At 49.7% G+C, this 21,153-nt stretch overlaps 1 protein-coding gene across 4 annotated transcripts in view; it reads right to left on the bottom strand.

Moving 5' to 3' along the window:
- Positions 1-21,153, bottom strand: part of SCUBE3 (signal peptide, CUB domain and EGF like domain containing 3) — a 63,199-nt gene that overhangs the window by 25,179 nt on the left and 16,867 nt on the right. For all 4 annotated transcript variants that reach the window (XM_010389637.2, XM_030928176.1, XM_030928175.1 and 1 more), the window contains exons 2-3: positions 1,709-1,831; positions 669-794 (exon numbers count right to left, since the gene is read on the bottom strand). The gene's annotated coding sequence lies outside the window, so the exon portion shown is untranslated. The remainder of the gene's footprint in view (positions 1-668; positions 795-1,708; positions 1,832-21,153) is intronic.

The raw sequence follows: 21,153 nt of genomic DNA, 5'->3' as shown, positions 1-21,153 counted from the left end.
GTTATTACCACCCCATTCTATTTTAGTTATTTTTTGAGATAGGATTGACACAATCACAGCTAACTACAGCCTCGACTTCCTGGGCTCAAGCCAAGGAAGAGCTCCCAAGTAGCTGGGACTACAAGTGTGCACCACCACGACTAATTTTTATTATTATTTTTTGTAGAGACAGGGTCTCACTATGTTGCCCAGGCCTGTCTTGAACTCCCGGGCTCGAGCAATCGTTCTGCCTCAGCCTCCCAAAGTGCTGGGATTACAGGTATGAGCTACCACACCTGGTCCCACCCCCATTTTAGAGAGGAGAAAGCTGAGATTTCCAGAGATTGGCTGATTTGCCCAAGACCCAAGGCTAGTAAGCAGCAGAACCAAGATACCTGTGTGGAGCCAAATCAGCTTCCTACCATGCCTCACCACTGGCTAAACCCCTTATTCCCATCTCCTGGCCCTTGCCCTAGGAGCATTTCATAGCAACTTCTCCTCTAATGTTTTTCATCCAGCAGGATTTTTCATCCCAAGTGGCCAGTCTCAAAGGGGAGGCTGACCTTATTCTCTTGTGAATGTAGCTCTTTTTGATCACTCGCTCCTCCTTCCCTGGGAAATAGGAAATGCTGAAAAGATCTCTTTCTCCACAAGACATCCCTCCACCAAATCCCCTCTCCTTTGCTTACCCAGACAGTTGTGTCCGTCATGTGCCAGGTGGAATCCATCATAGCAGGTACACCGGTAATTGCCAGGAATGTTGACACAGTCATGCACACAACCTGCATTATCCTCTCGCTCGCACTCATCCACGTCTGTAGGCAAAGAGAAACTGAGACAGCTGAACCCACCTGTGAACCCACTGTCCACCCCCCAGACTCAGCCTTATTGTTGTGTTTACATAGTAATGTTCATAGCCTATAAGCCATTATAGCATTTTTCTGTTTTCATTTAAACCTAAGTCATAAACATTTTCAGGTCTCCAGTCTTTCTAATTACCACTGTACGTGGTTGCAGAATATTATTTTTCTCTTCTTATAACTCTTTTTTCTCTATTGTTACAGATTTAGACTTATTTCATTTATTTTACCATCATAGATAATGCATCAAAGAACATCTCCCATTTATTATTTTGTTTCTTTGAGTAAGTTCTCAAGAGTAAAATTTCTGGATCAAAGGAAATACCTTTTAAGATTCCTGGTAGGTATTACAAAATTACTTTTCAATTTATAATGCAACTAGGAATTAACAAGTGTACCCTGTCCACTAAAGTCTCACCAACACTGAAGCTCATAAATTTAGTATCTCAAGGCTACTTTAATTTGCACTGATTTAATTATGAGAGGAAAATGTGTTTACATTATGAACTTCCTCTGAAGCACACTTTCTGTTCCCATCCATTGTGGACGTGGTGTAAGGGTCTAAAGATAAAGGTTCCAATGCTAGGGAAACTCAGGCCTAAGTCTCATGATTTTCATGCTCCCACCCCAGCCGGGTTGTGGGCTGTGAACTCTCCCCACCAGGACCTCTGCTAGCCTGCATGGTGCCTTTGTGCAAATTAGAAAATGGCATCCTCTCTGGGAAGATGTAGTTGTCCGCCTCACCCCCCTACCACTTGACCAGTGGAATTTCTAGCCTTGGTGTGATGGAGAGTGGCCAACTGAGGGCAGTGGCACTGATTTGCCCTCTTCCACAGGTCCCTCTCCTCCAGGTGCCCTCCCAGCCTCACCTTTGCAGTGTTTGCCATCCCCTGTGTAGCCAGACTTGCAGATGCACTTGTATGACCTCGGGGTGTTCTGGCAGATAGCATCGATGTGGCAGTTGTCAGTCCCTTCCACACACTCATCCACATCTGGCAGGGAGCAGAGGGGGCACATGAGAACCTCTGTTGGCACCCCTTAAGGGGTGTCTTGAAGGTGGGCTTCCAAGGGCAGAATCCCCTCTTCTCTAAAACAGAGGCAGTGACCCCTCCAGAAACAGGTGCTGTCCCACATCTCTCTGATTTCAGAGTGGGCAGACACTGATTTTGGGAATTCAGAAAGAACCCCCACTGCCCTCAAAAATACTTAATTCACAGTGACAGCTAAAACTCCATCATTCGAAACACTCCTTTGTTAAATTTGAAAACAAACAAAAAAAACCCTTAGAGTGGGTAGTATACTTAACTTGATTAGGAATAATCAACTTAAAGTGAATGAGTTTACGGACGAGGCTTAGAGGGAGGGTTAAGGGGAAAGGCATGGGAACAGTGGCCTCTAGGAAGGTGGCAGGGTCCAGCAATCATTGGTAAAGGAGGAAAAAAGGGAGATGGGGCATCTGAGGGATCTTCATCTGTCTCATGATTCTGCTTGAGACCAGGCCTGCTTCCACTTGCCCACCATGGAGCCAAGAAGCTTTACAGGAAAAGTGTTCCATCCTGGATGATTTTCCTCGGCCCCTGTGCTGCCAACAGTAGAGACATCCAGAGCTGGCAGAGGTTGGCACCAGCTACCTGAAGCCTAATAAGTGCAGCCCTTTGGGCCCTAATCCCCAGTGTTCCTTTGTCTCCTGGCCCTTGCTCTAACAATTGGTGCTATACACAGAGCTATACTTGAAGGAAGAGGCCACTCACAATCTAGCAAAAAGAGGATGGTTAAGAAAGGACATAGATGAGGCTGGGCGCGGTGGCTCACGCCTGTAATCCCAGCACTTTGGGAGGCCGAGGTGGGCGGATCAGGAGGTCAGGAGTTCGAGACCAGCCTGACCAACATGATGAAACCCCTAAAATACAAATCTACTAAAAATACAAAAATTAGCCAGGCATGGTGATGCGCGCCTGTAATCCCAGCTACTCAGGAGGCTGAGGCAGGAGAATTGCTTGAACCAGGGAGGTGGAGGTTGCAGTGAGCTGAGATCACGCTACTGCACTCCAGCCTCGGCGACAGGGTGAGACTCCATCTCAAAAAAAAAAAAAAAAAAGAAAGGACGTAGAAAAGAGTCTTTGGGCAAAAGATTCCAACTTCTGAGGCAATATTATGGTGCCCTTAAATCTGAACTGAAATAGAGAAACGTGTTATTCAGTTGAAAACGCCTTATTGAGTGTGTTTGTGAAAGGCGCTATAATAGCTGTGGAGGCTCAAAGGTGACTCAGCCTAGCCCAAAGGAGAAACAAAAACATGGAGCAGGATGTGGCACATGCCCTGAAGGCATGAGAGATAAGGTGAGGGGGTCCTCAACCCTGCACATCAGAGTCAACTCTCCTAGGAGATGTCCAACCGCAACCCCAGAGATTCTGGTCAAATAGCCTGGACTGGTGCTGGGCCATCAGTATTTTTCTAAAGCTCTTCCAGTTATTCTAATGTGTAGTCAAGGTTGAGAACCTGTGTTACAGGGCAAATCAGAGGAGAAAGAGACTACTTCCAGTTGTAAACTGGGAAACCCAAAATAGTGTCTTAAAGTAGCAGCCTGCAAGTGAGGGAGCACTGAATGGGAGGCATTACTCTCCTGTGATCCCACAACTGAGCAGAGAAAGGAGATGAGATTTGACACCAAGACAATTTGATATCCAAGTGTGATCTATAGGCCATAGAATTGCCTGGGTTTTATTAAAATGCAGATTTTCAGGACTCATTATAGCCTTTTTGAATCCAAATCCTTAAGTGACTGATTATTTTTACTGAGTGAATGGATGCATGAACCAGTATTCTCTCCAATTTGTAGATACCCAGAATCCTAGCTTGAGACAATTACCTGTCCTCTGGTTTTATACTCTGAAGCTTCCTGGGGCTAAGAAGAGAACTGAAATCCCCAAACACCCTGCCTCAAATCTCACAGGTTTCCGTTCAGCTCTGCATTCTACCCCTCAACCCCTCTGCAGCCAACCATCATACCAGTTGATTCTAAGTGCTGGGAGCCTCTGTCTACACTTACTCTCCACCTCGCTCGGGCTCCGTAGTCATGGTGTCTACCTGCTGGCCCATCCCAGGAAGTCATCCCAAAGTGAAAGAATGGAGAAGAGAGGGCATGGAAGACTAGTTCATAGGTAAGGGCAAGAGGGTCCTCATAGATGCTAAGGTGCTCTGTGGAGAATCAGTTTGTGCAACTGATGAACAGAAAACAATACAAAGAAGTGTGCTATCACAGAACGATCATAAGTACTGGAACCAGTCAGTCCCAGATTCAAATCTAGCTCTGCCCTTCTCTAGGGGTGGTTTTCTTATTCTCTATCTCCTCCCCCTTAAAATGGGGATGATAATACCTCTTTATGAGAGGCTGTGAGTAGTTGATGGGATAATTTGTGTAAACTGGCTAATAAACAGTAGGGTCCCAACACAGGAAGCTTGAGATGGTATTAAGTCACTGGTCAGGCAATAGATGCTCTAGGACAGTATGACAGCCACTAGCCACATGTGGTTATTTAATTTAAAATTCACTTCCTCAGTTGCACTAGCCACAGGCCAAATGCGCAATAGCTACATGTGGCTAGTGGCTACCATGGTGGAAAGCATAGATATGGAACATTTCCAACAGCACAGAACTAGCACTGCTATTAGCACACTACAGGATAGCACTGCTGTGGAGTTCTGAATAAGAGATACTCCCTGGGTCCAGCAGCATGGATACTGGTTTGGAACTGCTCCCCTGGCCATATCAGAGGTATGTGACTGTCTCTGAATCAGCTGATGCTTCACTAGAGACTGTGTCAGACTATATGGGCTCCCAGTTCTTCCCTTTGCCTCCCATTCAGTGCTCATCAGTACTAAACTGGATCTTGATGCTGATCACCACAAACCAGGCCTCCTAGCAGATTTTTTTTTTTTTTTTTTTTTTTTTGAGACGAAGTCTCAGTCTGTCACCCACGCTGGAGTACAGTAGTGGTGTGATCTTGGCTCACTGCAACCTCTGCCTCCTGGGTTCAAGCTATTCTGCCTCAGCCTCCTGAGTATCTGGGATTACAGGCACGTGCCACCACACTTGGCTAATTTTTGTATTTTTAATAGAGACATGGTTTTGCCACATTGGCCAGGCTGGTCTCAAACTCCTGACCTCAAGTGATCTGCCCGCCTCAGCCTCCCAAAGTGCTGGGATTACAGGCACTGGGATTACACTACACCTGGCCAGATTCTTTAGACCCCTCCTACAGCCAGACTTCTGCCACCATCTAACTAACCCCTCTCCCTCACCTCCCTGCTCACAATGCTTATCCCTCTCCAGCAAAGAGTCTCTGCTCTGGAAGACATTATCTCTTCCTGTTCCCTCTACAACATCTAACCATCCTATTCCTTTCTATGCATTTGCATATTTTCATTATTCATATTGCAGATGGATTCCTCACTTTTCCGTTCCAGCTACACTATGCTCAGCTTCCCATTCTGGCTCAAATTTTTCTTCCCAAAAGCTCTTCCTTGTAAGCCCCGTTCCTGGTGAGTTCCTGGTCCAAGGGGACTGTTTTCCTCAGTTCATTTACTGCTGTCACTGAATTGCTCTGCTAATACTTTGAAGCATATTCAGCTTTCCTCACTTGGCTGGGTACCTGCTGAGGAAGATGTCCCTTCAACGTTTGGTTGGAGTCTTTCCAAGCAGAACAGACCTAAGACAAAGCTGTGAAAGAGGGCCCCAAATTATACCCAGTATCTCCTCCTTCTACCAGTCATTCTTCCAGAGCTCCCTCCTTCCATACATGCCCACCTAGAATTTGTCCTTGCAAGGACCCTTCGACACTCACAGCACAGTCTCATCTTAGTCTGTTCTCTCAGGATGCAGGTGTTACTAGCTGGAAAACCAGTTGATGCTACTGGGTGTGGACTGGTTTAAACCAGTGGTTCTCAACCCTGGGGCTGCACACTGGAATCCCCTGGGGGCTTTTGAAAAAATGTGAATGTACAGGTGCCCCCTAGACCAGCTGAATCAGGATCTCCAGGGTGAGGCTGGGGCCACTATCTGTCTTCCTTTCCCAATTCAGGTAATGCAAATAAACTATTTGCCCAAGCTGGGAAGAGATTAGGGGCAGCCACATGACAGAGTAGTTAAGAGAGAAGTTCTGGAGCAACATGGTCAGTTCAATTGCTTTCTCTACCTGTGTCTGTGTGGTCCTGGGCCAGCCTCTGAACTTACCTGTTCCCTCCTCTGTATGTGGGAATAACATTCATCATAGTACCTCCCATGGGGCTTCCAGGAACATCAGGTGAGTTACCCATCAAGTACTTAGCACCACAGTGTGGGCGTACAGCAAGTGCTCAACAAAGGTTTGCTATTTTTTTTTTTCTTTTTTTTTTTTTGAGACGGAGTCTCGCGCCCAGGCTGGAGTGCAGTGGCTGGATCTCAGCTCACTGCAAGCTCCGCCTCCTGGGTTTACGCCATTCTCCTGCCTCAGCCTCCCGAGTAGCTGGGACTACAGGCGCCCGCCAATCGCCCGGCTAGTTTTTTGTATTTTTTAGTAGAGACGGGGTTTCACCGTGTTAGCCAGGATGGTCTCGATCTCCTGACCTCGTGATCCGCCCGTCTCGGCCTCCCAAAGTGCTGGGATTACAGGCTTGAGCCACTGCTCCCGGCCTTATTTTTTTTTTTCTTTCTGAAACAGAGACAGGGTCTTGCTCTGTTTGTCCAGGCTGGAATGCAATGGCATGAACATAGCTCACTGCAACCTTGAAATCCTGGGCTCAAGTGATCCTACCACCTCAGCCTACTGAGTAACTGGAACTATATATGCGTGGCATCATGCTCAGCCAATTTTTAAAAATTATTTTTAGGGGCAGAGTCTTGCTATGTTGCCCAAGCTGGTCTCGAACTCCTGGATTTGAGCGACCCTCTCGTGTCAGCCTCCCAAAGTGCTGGTATTACAGGCGTGAGTCACCATGCCTAGCCAAGGTTTGCTACTATTATTCCTTCTCTCCAACCTTCTCTTTGTATTCTTTCTGAACTCCCTTTCCCTATCAAAGCCCCATTTCAGGCCTGGTGTGGGGAAATGCAGCACCAGTGAGCATGTGTTAGTGGGGAGGATTTGGGGAGACACATCCCCACTGCTTACTCTCCCTTTGGGCTGGGAACGGCCCAAAGAATGTGGGTGAAATGGGTGAGAGGCCAGTTGGGAACCCAAAAGCTGTCCTCTGCAATTCTTTTTGAAGACTAGGGAGATCCCACCCCTACTTCAGGCCATGCATTGGAACCAAAGTTGAGGTGGGGAAGAGTGGTGGCTGCAGAGATACCATAGACAAGCTAAGACCTCCCTGCCTCACCCTGTCCTGGCACAAAGGCACAAGTCTGTAACTACAGCAGCTTTTCCCAGCACCATCTGCCATTTCTTCTGAATTTGCTTTAGTGCCTAGCAGAGCACTCCATAAACTCTCCTAAATGTAGGTAGGAAGGGTAGGATGGGGTATGGGATATGAGAGTCAGAGGGTCAGACCAGAAAGGGTGGATTATTATAATACAAGTAGTCCTAAGATTCTGAAGATGGGCAGGTGTACCCTAAAATTCTAAGTAGTCAAAGATTCTGAAGATGGACAGGTGTACCCTAAAAGGGAAGCAGTGGGATTCCCGAGTAAATACTTCATCTACTTCACAAGTTTGCCCAGGCCCAGCTCAGGAACAGTAACAAATGGAAATGAGCAGGGATGCGGGCTGTGGACAAGCACACCCCCTAGGTAGAGTCCACCCCCACCTTCCCATTACCACAGGAATTATTACCTTACCACCCACAGGGGAGGGAGTAATTGTGGGCAAATTTGGTGGCCCAGTGAGACAGAAACAGCGTGCCTAGAGCCCTAATGTACCCACCCACATGGCTGTGACATCCTCAGCCCAGCCACGCTAGCCCAGGATATATGGTGTGTGTACCGCACTCTGCTGTTTTCCTCTCCTTGAACATCCTTGAGGACTGAGTTCAGGTGCCTCTGCTGGGACACTCCCTATGACACTACCAGCCTTCTCTGATCTACTCTTTCTCCTTACCCCTAAGACTTACTATCAGGCTCTCTGGTCACCTGATCAATCCCAGGCTTGTGATACCTCATATGCTGCCTTCTACCATTATTTAACTTTTAATTCATGTGTATAATTTTCCTACTGAAGCAGTAAGCTCCTTGAGGCCATGGCTCCTAAAGCTTTGAAACCCACGCAGCAACTGGAATAGAGCTCAGCATTCATTCACTCACTCAATAAATAGTTATTGAGCACCTCCAACATGTGAAGCACTATGCTAGGTGCTGGGGATTTGGCAGTGAACAAGAGATGAATTCTACATTGAAGGCACTTAGTAAATATTTGTTAAACAGATAGGCGAGTGGATGGAGACATGGATGTGTTAGTAGTGAGTAGATGAGGTCTCTATCTGTGGCATCCCTTCTGCTCTATGTTACCTCAGAGAAAAATCTCACTTCTTTACTCTCTGTGATCCCACAACTGTTCTAGGTGGAGGAAGTCCCAGGAAGTTTAGTCTCAAGTGAAGAGTAGGGAGAGAGGAAACTAAACTCACAGAAGGGTAGCACCCACTTAAAGGTATCCATATGATGAGTGCTGGGGCCAGAAGAGACTGGGACCAATGAGTCATAGGGTCTCAGGGTCTTCAGACATGTGGGACTGCTACAGGGATCTTTTCAGAGCATCCCCTTCAACACATGTTCTTCAGCCTCCATGCTAACTAACATCCAGTGATGGGGCACCTGAGACAGGCATTCCACTGCTTGCCCCTGGTGAGTTCCCTCATTCTCACCTCTAAGTTGCTACATCTAAGTAACATCCAAAATAAAACCAGCCCAGCCTTGGGCCATGATATCCTAACCCACAGCATGTGCACATGTACCCACACCTGTGCATATCTGCTCTACCTCCAGGTCAAAATAGCAACCAGGGAGATTGGCAGAGCCTGGAGTACCAGGCTGTCTTCCCAGTTTGGGACTGGCCAAGGCACTGTGACCTCAGGCTAGAGCCTGAGCCCATCCTCAGTCTAGAAAAAGCTTATGCAAGGATGAGGGTGGCCTAGAGAAAGTCCAGAAAACCACACAAATAACCACCTGTTGATTCCAAGGAGGAGACAGAGCACTTTCTCCTTTTAAAAACAGTATCTTCTCCTCTCACTCAGGCTTAGCCTGCTCAACTGAACAGCCAAGAAAAGCTGCTGGTGTTTGGTGATTTGAAGGGAAGGGGGTCTGAACCTCAAAAGCTTGTCACTTACTGGGGACCCTGATGAGTTTCTCTCTGATGTCCTGCCTTACCCTTAATCTAGCTCCTTGATCATTTGAATGTAACCTTAATTGGACAAGAATTTTCTCCCTTTCAGTATGGACAAAATCAACCACCCTGAATCAGAAGCTTTTAGAGGATGGGTAGTGAAGTGGGGGAAGAACAGAACATTGTAGAGTGAGGGGCAGGGAGGCAGGCAGTGGGCATAGGTAGGTTCTGGTTTTGTAATTAGTAATATTATCTCTCTAAACTAATTGAAAAAAAAAAACTCAGGCCGGGTGCAGTGGCTTAAGCCTGTAATCCCAACACTTTGGGAGGCCGAGACGGGCGGATCATGAGGTCAGGAGATCAAGACCATCCTGGCTAACACGGTGAAACCCCGTCTCTACTAAAAAATACAAAAAAAAAAAAAACTAGCTGGGCGAGGTGGCGGGCGCCTGTAGTCCCAGCTACTCGGGAGGCTGAGGCAGGAGAATGGTGGAAACCCAGGAGGCGGAGCTTGCAGTGAGCTGAGATCCGGCCACTGCAGTCCAGCCTGGGAGACAGAGCTAGACTCCGTCTCAAAAAAAAAAAAAAAAAAACTCATTTCAGATTTGTATAATTTCACTAAGTGTACAGTGTTTTCATGCAGGTTGGTTCACTTGGTCTTCAAACTGTCCTCTCTCATTGAATAGAAGAGGAAACTGAAGCCCAGTGAGGATACCTCAGGAAAGAGCAAATAGCTAGTGTACAGCAGGGTCCAGGTCTTCGAACTCCCAGTCCAGTGCTGTCTCACTACCCACTGTCTTCTCTAAGCACTTGAGGGAGGAATCCACGCCTTAGTCATTAGTGTACCTCCCCCAACTCCAACTCAGCACTTAGTTCAGCATGAAGCATGCATCCAGTACATAACCATGGAGCAGAAGAAGCTGAAATGTGGATGATCCAGGGAGGAAATCAGCAGTGGGAATGCAGATGCTCTGAGGCTTTGGGCATGGGAGCAGCAGAAGAGAGCAGGGCTGAGTAGTGGGCAGGGAGGGTGCAGACACAGTTGCAATAAGGAAAGGGTGGGCGGTACAGCAGTGGGCAGGTGTTGCCTGCCCTTGGATTCACTATGCTGGGGCCAAGCAGCTGGTTAGAAACAAAAACAAACACCAGGGATACAGGTTCCTGCTGTTAACAGCTTCAAACCGCCAGAGGAAAACTCCAAATAAATATAATTAGAAACTTGTAAAAACGTCCTCTCTGTAAACCTGCTCCCCAGGGTCTACCCTTCAAGCACTCCCCTTCCCCAGCCCTCCCCCTAGTGCCCACATATCCCGATACTCCCCCCTTTTCCCCCCTTTCGGAGGGATTCCTTAGATGTGTTTCCTTATCCTGGATCTTCCCTCCAGCCCAGGTCTTTCCTCAGCTTGTTACCAGCAGTGACCAGACCTGAAGAGCCCCTGGTGTAGGGCTCAGAAATCCAAACCCCACAGCTCTCTAGGGCTAGGGTTATAGCACAGGGAAAACCAGAGGTAAGAGCAAGGACCACTGTGCCCTATATAGGGGTCATCATCCCATTTGTGCAGCCAAAGCACAGCATCTAACAGCAACTACAAAGCAGTGCTTGATCTGCAGGGGGACATGTCTAGGCTAGGGCAGAATACAGACAGCTAGTCTCAGAGCTAGAAACATATGGAATCCTGGGGCCCAGCTCCAAGAATATTCAGTTCCCATAACACAGATATTTCAGCTCCACTTCCCAACTTTGTTAGATACACACATGCAGAAACACACATGTGTTCTTCAGGGGCTATTTCCAGGGATAAATACCCACTTTATGGACACAGTAAGAACTATCAGCTACTTGGGGTTCCAGGAAACTGGGATGGGGGAAGAAAGGAAGAGTATCCAAGTGACCTAGCCTCATGAGGCAGGCAGAAGTGGACCAGCATCCAGGGAGGAGAGGGCCTGAGATTTGGGGGAGTAACCTGTGGAGGCCCGGTGCCTTCTGCCTTCAGCAGGAAGGATTTCAGTGAGATGTGCAGAATCTCAGGGCTGCAAGGAACCCTACTGATATTTCACAAGTGAGGAGAGGGATTTCAGTGATTTCCTCCAAGGCTCAAATCCTCAGGGTCTGCATTTGCCTAAACCCACTGGCACCATATACCTCTATATCTCTGGTGCCACTTGAGGCTGGCATTGGGTGGGCATGGGAACAGGAGAGTAGTCAGTCCAGTGTCAAGTGGCTGGTGGGGGAGGGGAGTCTCTGTCCGTTCTTAGCCCAGGTGACTAGCTCCTGTACCCCCCAAACGTCTCTGGGTTGACCGTTGTTTCTCTTCTATACCCAAGGCCCAGCAGTCCTTCTGTTTCCAGACTCTAGTCTTCTGAGCTGAAGAAGCTGTCCCCAGGTCTGGGCCTCTTACGGGCACTGCCAGCCTCAGAGCAGCTCTGCAGTTTCCAGCCCTGACAGGGACTCTTTCTTATAAGTGGTCATGTGCTAGGGATATGGGACGTCAAAGGAGGCCCACACCCTGACATTTGGGGACCAGAGCTGGGGGCAAGGACTGAGTGGGATCAGGCGGCAAGCTCTTCCAGCTCCATCTTCTCAAAAGGTCTGAAGCCCTTTGTTCCCTTCCCCTGTTCTCAGTTCAAGGCACTGGACCAAGCCACTCCACTTCTTTACTTCTCCAACTAAAACAAAACGCACATTGCCCCACTTCCTTTTTTCTCTCACCAGAGAACTTCACACACACACACCCGCCCTGAGTCATGCATACACATTCACGTGTGTGTGAATGCACACTTCACATTCCCAAACTCACACCCAGGACCAGCTTCTTTTACAACAGGTCCCAGCTGCTCACATCTCAAACCGGTTCTCATGCTCTCAGATTCCTGAAGATTTCAGAAAACAATCTCATTTGAGGGCTGCTGATGACTGTCTTCTTTCTCTGCCTGCAGTAATTCTGGCCTTAGTGTCTTCCAGTCCCCTTTCTCTTATTCCACCCTGCAGAGACTCAAGGAGATGAGAAGGAAGGGGTTGAAAACAGGGAAGAGTCTCTGTACTCTCCCACCCTGAGGCTTTCCCCACCTCTGAGACATGTCATGAGAGAAGAGAGGTCAAAGGGATTCCTGAGGAATTTCTAAGCAGTCCACCCTCTTCTCCACCTTCTGGAAAAATGGGGGGTGGGCTTAGAGGGAATGACTAAAGATTAGGTTCTGAGTGGGGACTCTCCCTCTCTCCAGTGTGGCCTGGATGGGGCACAGGCTGGCCACGGGGCCACCCTTACCCGCTGACACGGTTATGGTTTTCATTTCATATTTTGGAGGGAGGGGCTAGGAGGAACAGTCCCCTCACTGTAAGAGCTGGCCACAGGAGCCCAGGGAAGCGGGGAGGAGAGGAAACAGCCACATTAAAGAGGAAGAGAAGGGTGGGGGAAAGAAAGAGACACATACACCCAGACAGAGACCCGGAGAGACACACCGAGACAGAGAGACACTGTTTGCCACCACACGAACGCTCTCAGTCCCAGGGATGGGGTTACTTGGAAATTCTAAATGCATGACTTTATCAAAACTCTATCCCTAACAAGGAGAGAAAACTACCAGGTAAACTAAACGGCCAGGCTGGCTCTCCTGGAGCCAGCCCTGGGGACAAGTTTCCCTGGAGGCCGAGAGACCTTTTCATTCAGCTGTAACCTGAGCCCTATGCCAGGATTAGGTCTTTTTAACCACTGCTGCCACCCCCCCCACCACCACCAAACACCCACCCCCCCGACCAAAAGAAAAGCAAATTAATGCTTTTAAGTTAACAATTATCTTGGTTATCCAGTCTGTCTACTTTAAAATATACAGACAAGCACTGGAAAAACACTCAAAACCATGTCCCCTCATGCTCCCTCCTTCCCAGTCACACAGGCTTACCCACCCACTCTTCCATACAGTTCTCACAGACAGTAAAACAGCAGTTTACCCTTAGCAACTACGTTACAAGAAACACAGACATCCAGTTATGTTGCCTGTTGGTAATTGTGAACCTCTCGTGTGCACACTCGCACACTCACCTTTACACTTAGGGCTCCCTTCCTTGTCTCCCCCTTTTACCCCTTCCACATGACTTTGGTTTTCCCACTGTGGGAATCACTGATGAAAAGGGACAGAAACCCAGTTACCCTCAGAGGTATAGTAACTCTGTACAAGATACTTGCCAAGGGTATTTGATTTTAAAGACCTGCTAGTGCTTCATATAAAGCATGTGGCTGGCATTAAAGGCACACTTTCTGGCACTGCTGATAACAAGGAGATATGTTTGAAGGCATGTCCTCCCTGATGCTCACAGACTCTGTCTGTGGGTAAGGCTGTAAGGCTGCCCCACCTGGTCAGTACTAGTTCTTCCTGCAGCATCTGCCTGCAAATTTGTGTCCAGAGACATCCCTGTAACCCAGTAAACCTGGCAACCTCTGGCAAATGGGGTTTGTAGATTTCCTGAAGAGAAGGGTCAATGAAAGGCTTCCATTCTAGGCCAAGCTTAGGGATGAGAAGAAGGAAGATACCAAGCTAACTGCAGTCCAGTCACAGGAAGGGTGGCCTGTGAATGAGATAAGCTGGAAACAAAACTACTCTTCTATAAGTTCCTTGAGGGCAAGGGCCTCCACTCTGGCACCATGTTCCTCAGTACCCAGCAGGGAGTCCAGTGAAAGGAAGCCCTGGAGTACCATGGAGGGATTCTGACTCCCGTTCCTGAATGGTGAGCTGATCTCCCATACTTGAGTGCCTTGGCTTGATGGCACCTGTCCCTTAGAGGGGTCTCCATCTGCCCCTGGGCCCCCCCCCTCGAATACACTGCTTCTCCTTTGGTCCGCAGCCTCACTAGGCCACTGCAGACACTGGCTCCAACTTGAAAGAGGCCCTTATCTTGTCTCGAGGTTACTTCATGAAATCTGTTCCTTCCTTCAGACTAAACTCCCTAGCTAATTCCATGTTATGAGTAAGTCAGCACACACTACAAAAGCCAGCTTTGTTTATGAAAACACAAATCCACAGTGAGGAGAGGGGCTGCTCCCAGGTTGGGGGTGGCAGTGGTGGTGGGCTGTCTGGAACCAGGACTGGAAAAGAGGCAGTGTGGGGTTGGAAGGTGTGGGGGTAGGGTCCAGTATTTGACAGCTGAGGGTCTCTAGTGTTTCAGTTCTATGAAAGGACAGGTTGGAGGGGGAAGAGGTTAGCTGAAGAGGCAGTGTTTGGGAAGAGGAAGGCGGCATTGATACAGCACCTTCCTTTTCACAGAGCAGGAGTCCATCCAATACAACAGAGCAGCTTAAGAGCCAAACGCTCAGGCTCTGGGACACAGCGACCTGTGTCGGACACTCAGGCTTCCCCAACTCCCAAGTTCAACTTTCCTTCTGGCCCAGCCACCTCCTCACCCCAGCTGGCTTCAGGAGTCCCTGGGACAATAGGCAGAATCGTACTCTCCTGGGCAAAACCTTGCCAGGAGGAATTTTCTTTTTGTCCATATAAATCTCTTGTCGGTGAGGACACGATGGGGGAGGGGTACAGCAAGAGGTCAAGGGGGAGGAGAAACTGTCCCGAGAGAACTGTGGTACATCAGCCTAGTCTCTGCCTGCACAGCCTTGGGACCTGCCAGGCGATGAGCTGGGGGTCAGGGACGGGGGCGGGAGGCCTCCCTCTCTCTAATTCCTAGAGGGATCTGTCAGAGCTCCCCAGCCTGGAATTCTACTTTGTTATTTTAATGCAATTCTGACCTGGATTTAAATGGAATTGGAAACCCGAGGCCTTAATAAATAAATATTATGATAAGAAATGAAAGCCATGCAAGACGAAAGAGATTTCCCCCCAAAGAGGCAGAAACGCAACATTCCTGTCAGGAGCCAGTCACAGAAATTTTCTTCTCTTTAGCCCCCTACCATCCGGTGACAGATGAGTTGATTTTTCCATAAAAGATCCTATTTTTCTTCAACATTTTTCTACCGATAAGGCATCAACTTAGAAATGTCTAACTTTGCATGCGGGTTGGGGGTAAGGGAAAGAAATATACGGCACGGCTGAAAAGTTTTCATTATTCCCTTAGTCTCTCCAGGCCACAGCGTAAGTTTCTGGCAATATTTGAGAGAAGAGAAAATTCTCTCTCAGATTTTGGAGGACAAGAAGTGTTTCGAAGATGCTGAGGGTGGATGAAGTCGGGCGGAATTCTCAGGCGCGTGGTCTCTTCTGCCCACCGCCCCCAGAGCTTCTCACTCCTCTCCGCCGCCCCCAGCTCGTCCGGCTTTTCGCTCGGGGCGCAGCGCCCAGCGGTCGGGCCCCTAGCCGGGGAGTCCGGGTGCACAGAGCCGGGTCCTGACAGCAGCACGCTCCCCAGCACCTGCCCTGCCCCTCGGGAATCGCGCCTAGGCCCTGAGGCCCAGTAGCCGGGACAGCCCCCAGGCCTCGCGCCCCTCCTTCCTTACCTTGCGCGGCTTTGCTGTACTGGGCGGCGCGGGCGTGGACCAGCAGGACAAGCAGGCAGAGTCCGGGTACGCGCCCCGAGCCCATGGCAGGAGCTACTGGCGGCCCAGCCGCCGGGGCCGGTCTCGCGGCCAGGGGAGGGCGGAAGCCGGCCGGATCCCAGCGCGCAGGAGGGGGAGGGGAGGGGGCGCCCCGCCGGGGCCAGGCCGGGGGCTGCAGTCGCGGGGCGCGGACCGCGGCGCCCTCGGCGCGAGGCTCCCGATGCTACCGGCTCCTCCTGGCCGGACGTCGGGGAAAGCGAAGCGCAGAGTGCGAAGAGGCGAGGGGCGCCCGGGGCGACTGACGGAGGGGAACCCCCGCCCTCTCCAAGCCGGCCTCTGCCAGCGGCGGCGGCGGGGCTGCTCCGTCTAATCCCACCCAATTCCCAGCTTCGCCGGGAGAGAGCTGCAGCCGGAGAGCGCGCAGAGCCCGAGCGAAGGACCTGAGAAAGGGGAGGGGAAACGCAGCGCCAGAAACACGCCCTTTCTGCCTCTCTTTCTTCCTCTCTCGCTCTTTCTCCGTCTCTCAGGCTCTTTTTCTTCGCCTTTCTCCTCCTCCTCCTCTTTCTCCTCCTCTCCTCGCTCCTTTTCGTTTTCTTCCTCCTCCCCCTCCTCCTGTTCCACCACCTCCTTTTTTCGTGCCCTTTTTTCTTTCAAATGGGGCCTCGGCGCGGCGGCCGCTCCCCCTGCGCGCCCGGGCGCGGTGGCCCCCTCCCCAGGCTGCCGGGCCGCTGCCTGCAGGAATTTACAATCCGGCGCTGGGGGAGCGGGCCCGGTCTCCATGGAGACGGCTTCCCCGGGAGCAGAGAGGTCAGGCGCAAACCGCGCACAATCAATGGATCAATGCAAGCTCCGCTCGGCTCCAGACCAAACAGCACCGGGCTCCGACTCGTCCTCGCTCCCCTAGGAAAGAGTCGAGGAGCGACGGTGCGTCCCCGCGCTCGCACGCGAGGACGGCCGTGCGGCGCAGGTTTGCACGCACACCTCCACCCGAGACAAAGAGGGTGCGAGGTGTTCGGGAGGCCGGGGCAGACGTGGACACGGGCACTCGGGCGTGTCCACCGACACAGCCTGACAGGGGACATAGGACCTCGGAACACACCGCCTCCGACACCAGGCCGAGTAACACCCTCTTAACTTTTACACCTACCACACCCCTACTCTCGGGACTCAGTCCCCATTCCTAGATCCGAGTCCACTTTGAGGACCAAAAAGAAAGTAGCCTCCGCCTGCTAAAACTGCCAGCTCCAGGACAGACTCCCTTGCAGTTAGGGCCTTGGAGGTAAGCCCACTGAACCACCCTACCCATAGAGACTTGGACTCAGACATATAGACACTCTCGTGTGTTCAGCACAGGGGCAAAAGCTACCCCACAGAATCATGTCTATGTGTATAAACACAATGACATAAAGACAGGTACAAGAGGCTCCTTCAAACTTGCACGCCGCTTCAAGAGGTGGTCCTGACTGGTCCATTCTTAACCCTTCATCCCTCCAACTGAAGGGGAGCAGAGGAAAGAGAAAGGATATTTTTAAAACAGGGGCAAACTGTGCAGAAGGAGCAGTGTCTTCCAACCATGGATGCTGCCTCTTGACTGTTCACTCACTCTGTATCTTCTTTCCTTCCATTGTAAGGGAAAGAGGAAAGACCTCTTGAAAGGTTGTGAGGACTTTATTGGAGTGTGAGGCTGTGTTCAGAATGAGACCAGGCCAGGTTCAATTTTCTACAGGGAAGACGCTGCTAGGACCCAGACTAGCCTCAGAGAGCCCTCAGCGTACCCAGGAGGAAGAGGCAATGACCAAGATCTCCTCAAAAGAGATTCAGTTCTGAGACCCTCGATATTGGCTGCCCACATCAGCTGGGGCAAGGGGAGGGCTTTGTTGGCAATGGTCCTGTCCGCTGGGGAGAAGAGCTGAGCCCTTCCTTTCCTAGGGATTCAGTGGAAAAGTAGATGGAAACAGACTCAGACTTCTTATCCTGGGATGAAGATTACTTTTGAACAAGTCATATCTCAATGGGCCTCAGTTTCCTCAGTAAACGAGGGTGGTGGATTCACTCAGTGGTGGAAAGGGGGCAGTGCCCCAAGGAAGCCTGGGGGAGGAGGCCTGGAGAACCTTGCATAGCATCAAAGATGACCTTTGGGATGGGAGCACATAGATCATGGGAATGGTGTGGAGGCCACAGAAAGGCTGGGTCAGATGATTGAGGTCCCTCCCAGCCCTGTCACTCTAAGATGCCCTCCCTCCTTCATTCCACTGGCAAAACCCTCCCCTTGCAGCACTTTTGCCTGCTGCCACCAATTATGTGTAGGGTTGGAGGACAAGTGTAAACTTGCCATCCTTTTTGCCCCAAACAAGAGAATGGTTTCAAAAAAAGAGAAAGAATTGGAGGTTGCCGGATGGTGCCTGTGATCTCCATGGGGGCACAGGGAGAGAAAGCCGAGGAGCCCCCCGCAAGGCTGGGAGGGGAGATGGCATGCTGCCTTGCTTTACTCTGCCTCTGCCTTCTTTGGACAGTAGTGTAGCTCCTCTGGGTCCCTGGGGGGATGGAGGGAGGGCCCCTACATCCTCCTTGAGGTGGGCAAGGAGGATTCTGTAGGGGGATTATGGGTTATTTTGGGCCTTCAGTTCAGGGTGATTTCCTGGCCTTCTGAGTACAGATATTTCCCTGACTTTCAGGGAGGGAGGCTTAGGTGGGTTCTTCCACCTAAGCCACTATGTCTCTGGAAGATTGTTTTTTTTTTGCCCCCAGTTGCCTTTTATCTCATCCTACCAGTTTTCCTCTGATGATTTCCTCTTTTCCTCTTGGACCAGGTGAACTCCTCCTCCACATCTGGGCAAAAAAAGGCAGTTCCCTGCTCTTCTTTCCTGCTGCCACTCACCCAATCTGATTCCAGAGTACCCTCAGCCCTTCAGAGTTTTCTATAAGAGTAGAAGCAGGGCTTATATCACCAGGACACTGTGAATTGAGGTTCTGGTCCAATTCACATTGCCTTTTGCCCTGTCCTCTTCTGCAAGGACTCAGTTGGACAGTAACTCAGGAAGATGACAGGGAAGGAATAACAAGATGGCACTTGCAAGTGATACTACAAAAGCAGCAGCAGCACGTGCCATATAACTAGCAGGGGCAAAATGTCCAGTGGGCTCTGGGCCTCCCACACTCACCTCTAAGGTTGCAGTATGCTTTGGGGCTTCATTTTCCTTCAGGGATGCTTCTGACATTTGTTTCATTCTACTTGCTCCTAAAAATCTCTGGGGAGAGGACTGGCAGGGGTCAGGGATCCCATAGCTGATAGATCTTGGTTCAGGTCCTGTTTAGGGATTCTTCTGCCAGGGCCCACCAGACTCAGGGGTTTCCCCTCCCCTGCAAGGTCTCCTTCCATGAGCTTTGCTTTTTCTTTCTGCTCCTCAGTTTCCCCATATATAAAATTAGTCCAATGACCCTACCTTGATGGGCAGTGCCATATAGTCTAATGGAGAGCACATACAAGCTGGAAGTAGACTGCCCTGAGATCAATGTTAGGCCCTACCATTTCCCAGCCATCTATTTTTCTTGGAGAGTTATTTCACTTTTCTGAGCCTCACCTTCCTCACCTGGAAAATAGATATGGTTATATGCCCTCAAAGATGTCCGTCCATCAGTGTCTGTGTGGATTCTAAACAAACCTGCAATTCAAATCTCAGCTCTGTTACTTTCTATCTCTGTGACTTCAGGCAAATTAATCTCAGGAAGTTTCAGTTTTCTCACCTGACATAGGGGATAAAAACCTTATAAGTTAATGGTGCTAATTAAATGAGATAATAGGTGGAAAACACCTGGCACTGGCACATAGTAGGCATTCAATAGGTGGAGGCTATTGTTGTTCTTTCCACTACTTCTCAGAAGAACAAAAGCCCAAGTGTTTGGGGCTAGGTGCAGTGGCTCACACCTGCAATTCAAGCACTTTGGGAGGCCAAGGTGGGCAGATCATTTGAGGTCAGGAGTTTGAGACCAGCCTGACCAACATGGTGAAACCCTGTCTCTACTAAAAATACAAAACTTAGCCAGGTGTGGTGGTGCACACTTGTAATCCCACCCACTTGGGAGGCTGAGGCAGGAGAAACATTTGAACCTGGGAGGTGGAGGTTGCAGTGAGCAGAGATTGTGCCACTGCTGTGACCTGTGCAACAGAACTCAAAAAAAAAAAAAAAAAAAAAAAAGCCCAAGTGTTTGATAACAAAGGTATAGTAGTGCCTGGTGGGAAGAAGCAGCCTTGTCCCAGATTAGACTTGGATGCCACTGGGTGTGAGCACAGTCAACTGGGCTAGATTCTCACCATCCCCAACAGGTTGCTGTCTGTCATACATTCCTACTGAGAAGGTTCCAAAAATTCCATGCATTCCAGCACACTGGCCTTGTCAGCCACACTTATACATTATGCAGTTAGAAGAATGTTCACTTGCCAGCTACGTAGCTCTGGAGTCTCTCCATCCCTACTGTCTTGCACCTCCTACTTTACCTTAAGAAGATATAGACACCCTGAAACACAAATTAGAGCTCATAGCTACCATTTACCGAGTGCTTTCTATGTTCCAGGGACTGTACCAGGCACTCCATCACAAGCCTATAAGGTAGGAATTGTTATCCCCATTGTATTGGCGGGAAAACTGAGGGTCAGGTAGATTAACTTGCCCAGGATGACATGCTAAGAAAGAACAAAGCCAGGACTTAGGCCCAGGCCTGACTCTGAAGCTTGTATACCTCCTCAGCTGTCTACACTGCCTCTTCTGAATTCACAGAGACTTGATACACTTTTGCCACTCACACTCTAATCATTGGGATCAGGTTGAGGGTCACAGACCAGCACCTTCACATACAGGGCTCTTTACACATATCCTTGCTCTGGAGAGTCATTAAGCAATAGAACTGCAGAAGACTTTAGCCATCACCTGTCTGGTGATGGGAGGTAAAGTGGCTTGCCCAGAGTCATACAATATTTAAGAGACAAAGTGGCTGGGCACAGTGGCTCACGCCTATAATTCCAGCACTTTGGGAGGCCGAGGTGGGCAGATCACCTGAGGTCAGGAGTTCGACACCAGCCTGACCAACATGGAGAAACCCCATCTCTACTAAAAATACAAAATTAGCCGGGCGTGGTGGCACATGCCTGTAATCCCAGCTACTCGGAAGACTGAGGCAGGAGAATCGCTTGAACCTGGGAGTTTAAGGTTGCAGTGAGCCGAGACTGCGCCATTGCACTCCAGCCTGGGCAACAAGAGTGAAACTATGTCTCAAAAAAAAAAAAAAAAAAAAAGAAGGACAAAATAGACACATAAACAAAAAAATCAGTAATTGACAGATGGAGAGGAAAAGAGAACAGTCAGAACAGCAACAAAATAATAGAAGAAGGGAGGGAGGGGATCTTACTAGGCTGGTGAATGGGCTGTTTTGCACTCCTTCAGGGTAGCTCAGGAGTCATTTTGCCATGTAGACAGAGGCTTGGAGGTAACCATCTCTCAAAGTCTGTTTCTCAGCTCTGGGATTCTAGGGGTACCTTGTTCCCAGGTCCTTAGCG

Source organism: Rhinopithecus roxellana, chromosome 4, assembly GCF_007565055.1.
Source record: "Rhinopithecus roxellana isolate Shanxi Qingling chromosome 4, ASM756505v1, whole genome shotgun sequence".
NCBI classification, from domain to species: Eukaryota; Metazoa; Chordata; class Mammalia; order Primates; family Cercopithecidae; genus Rhinopithecus; species Rhinopithecus roxellana.
This window is presented reverse-complemented; position numbering and strand designations above follow the sequence as displayed.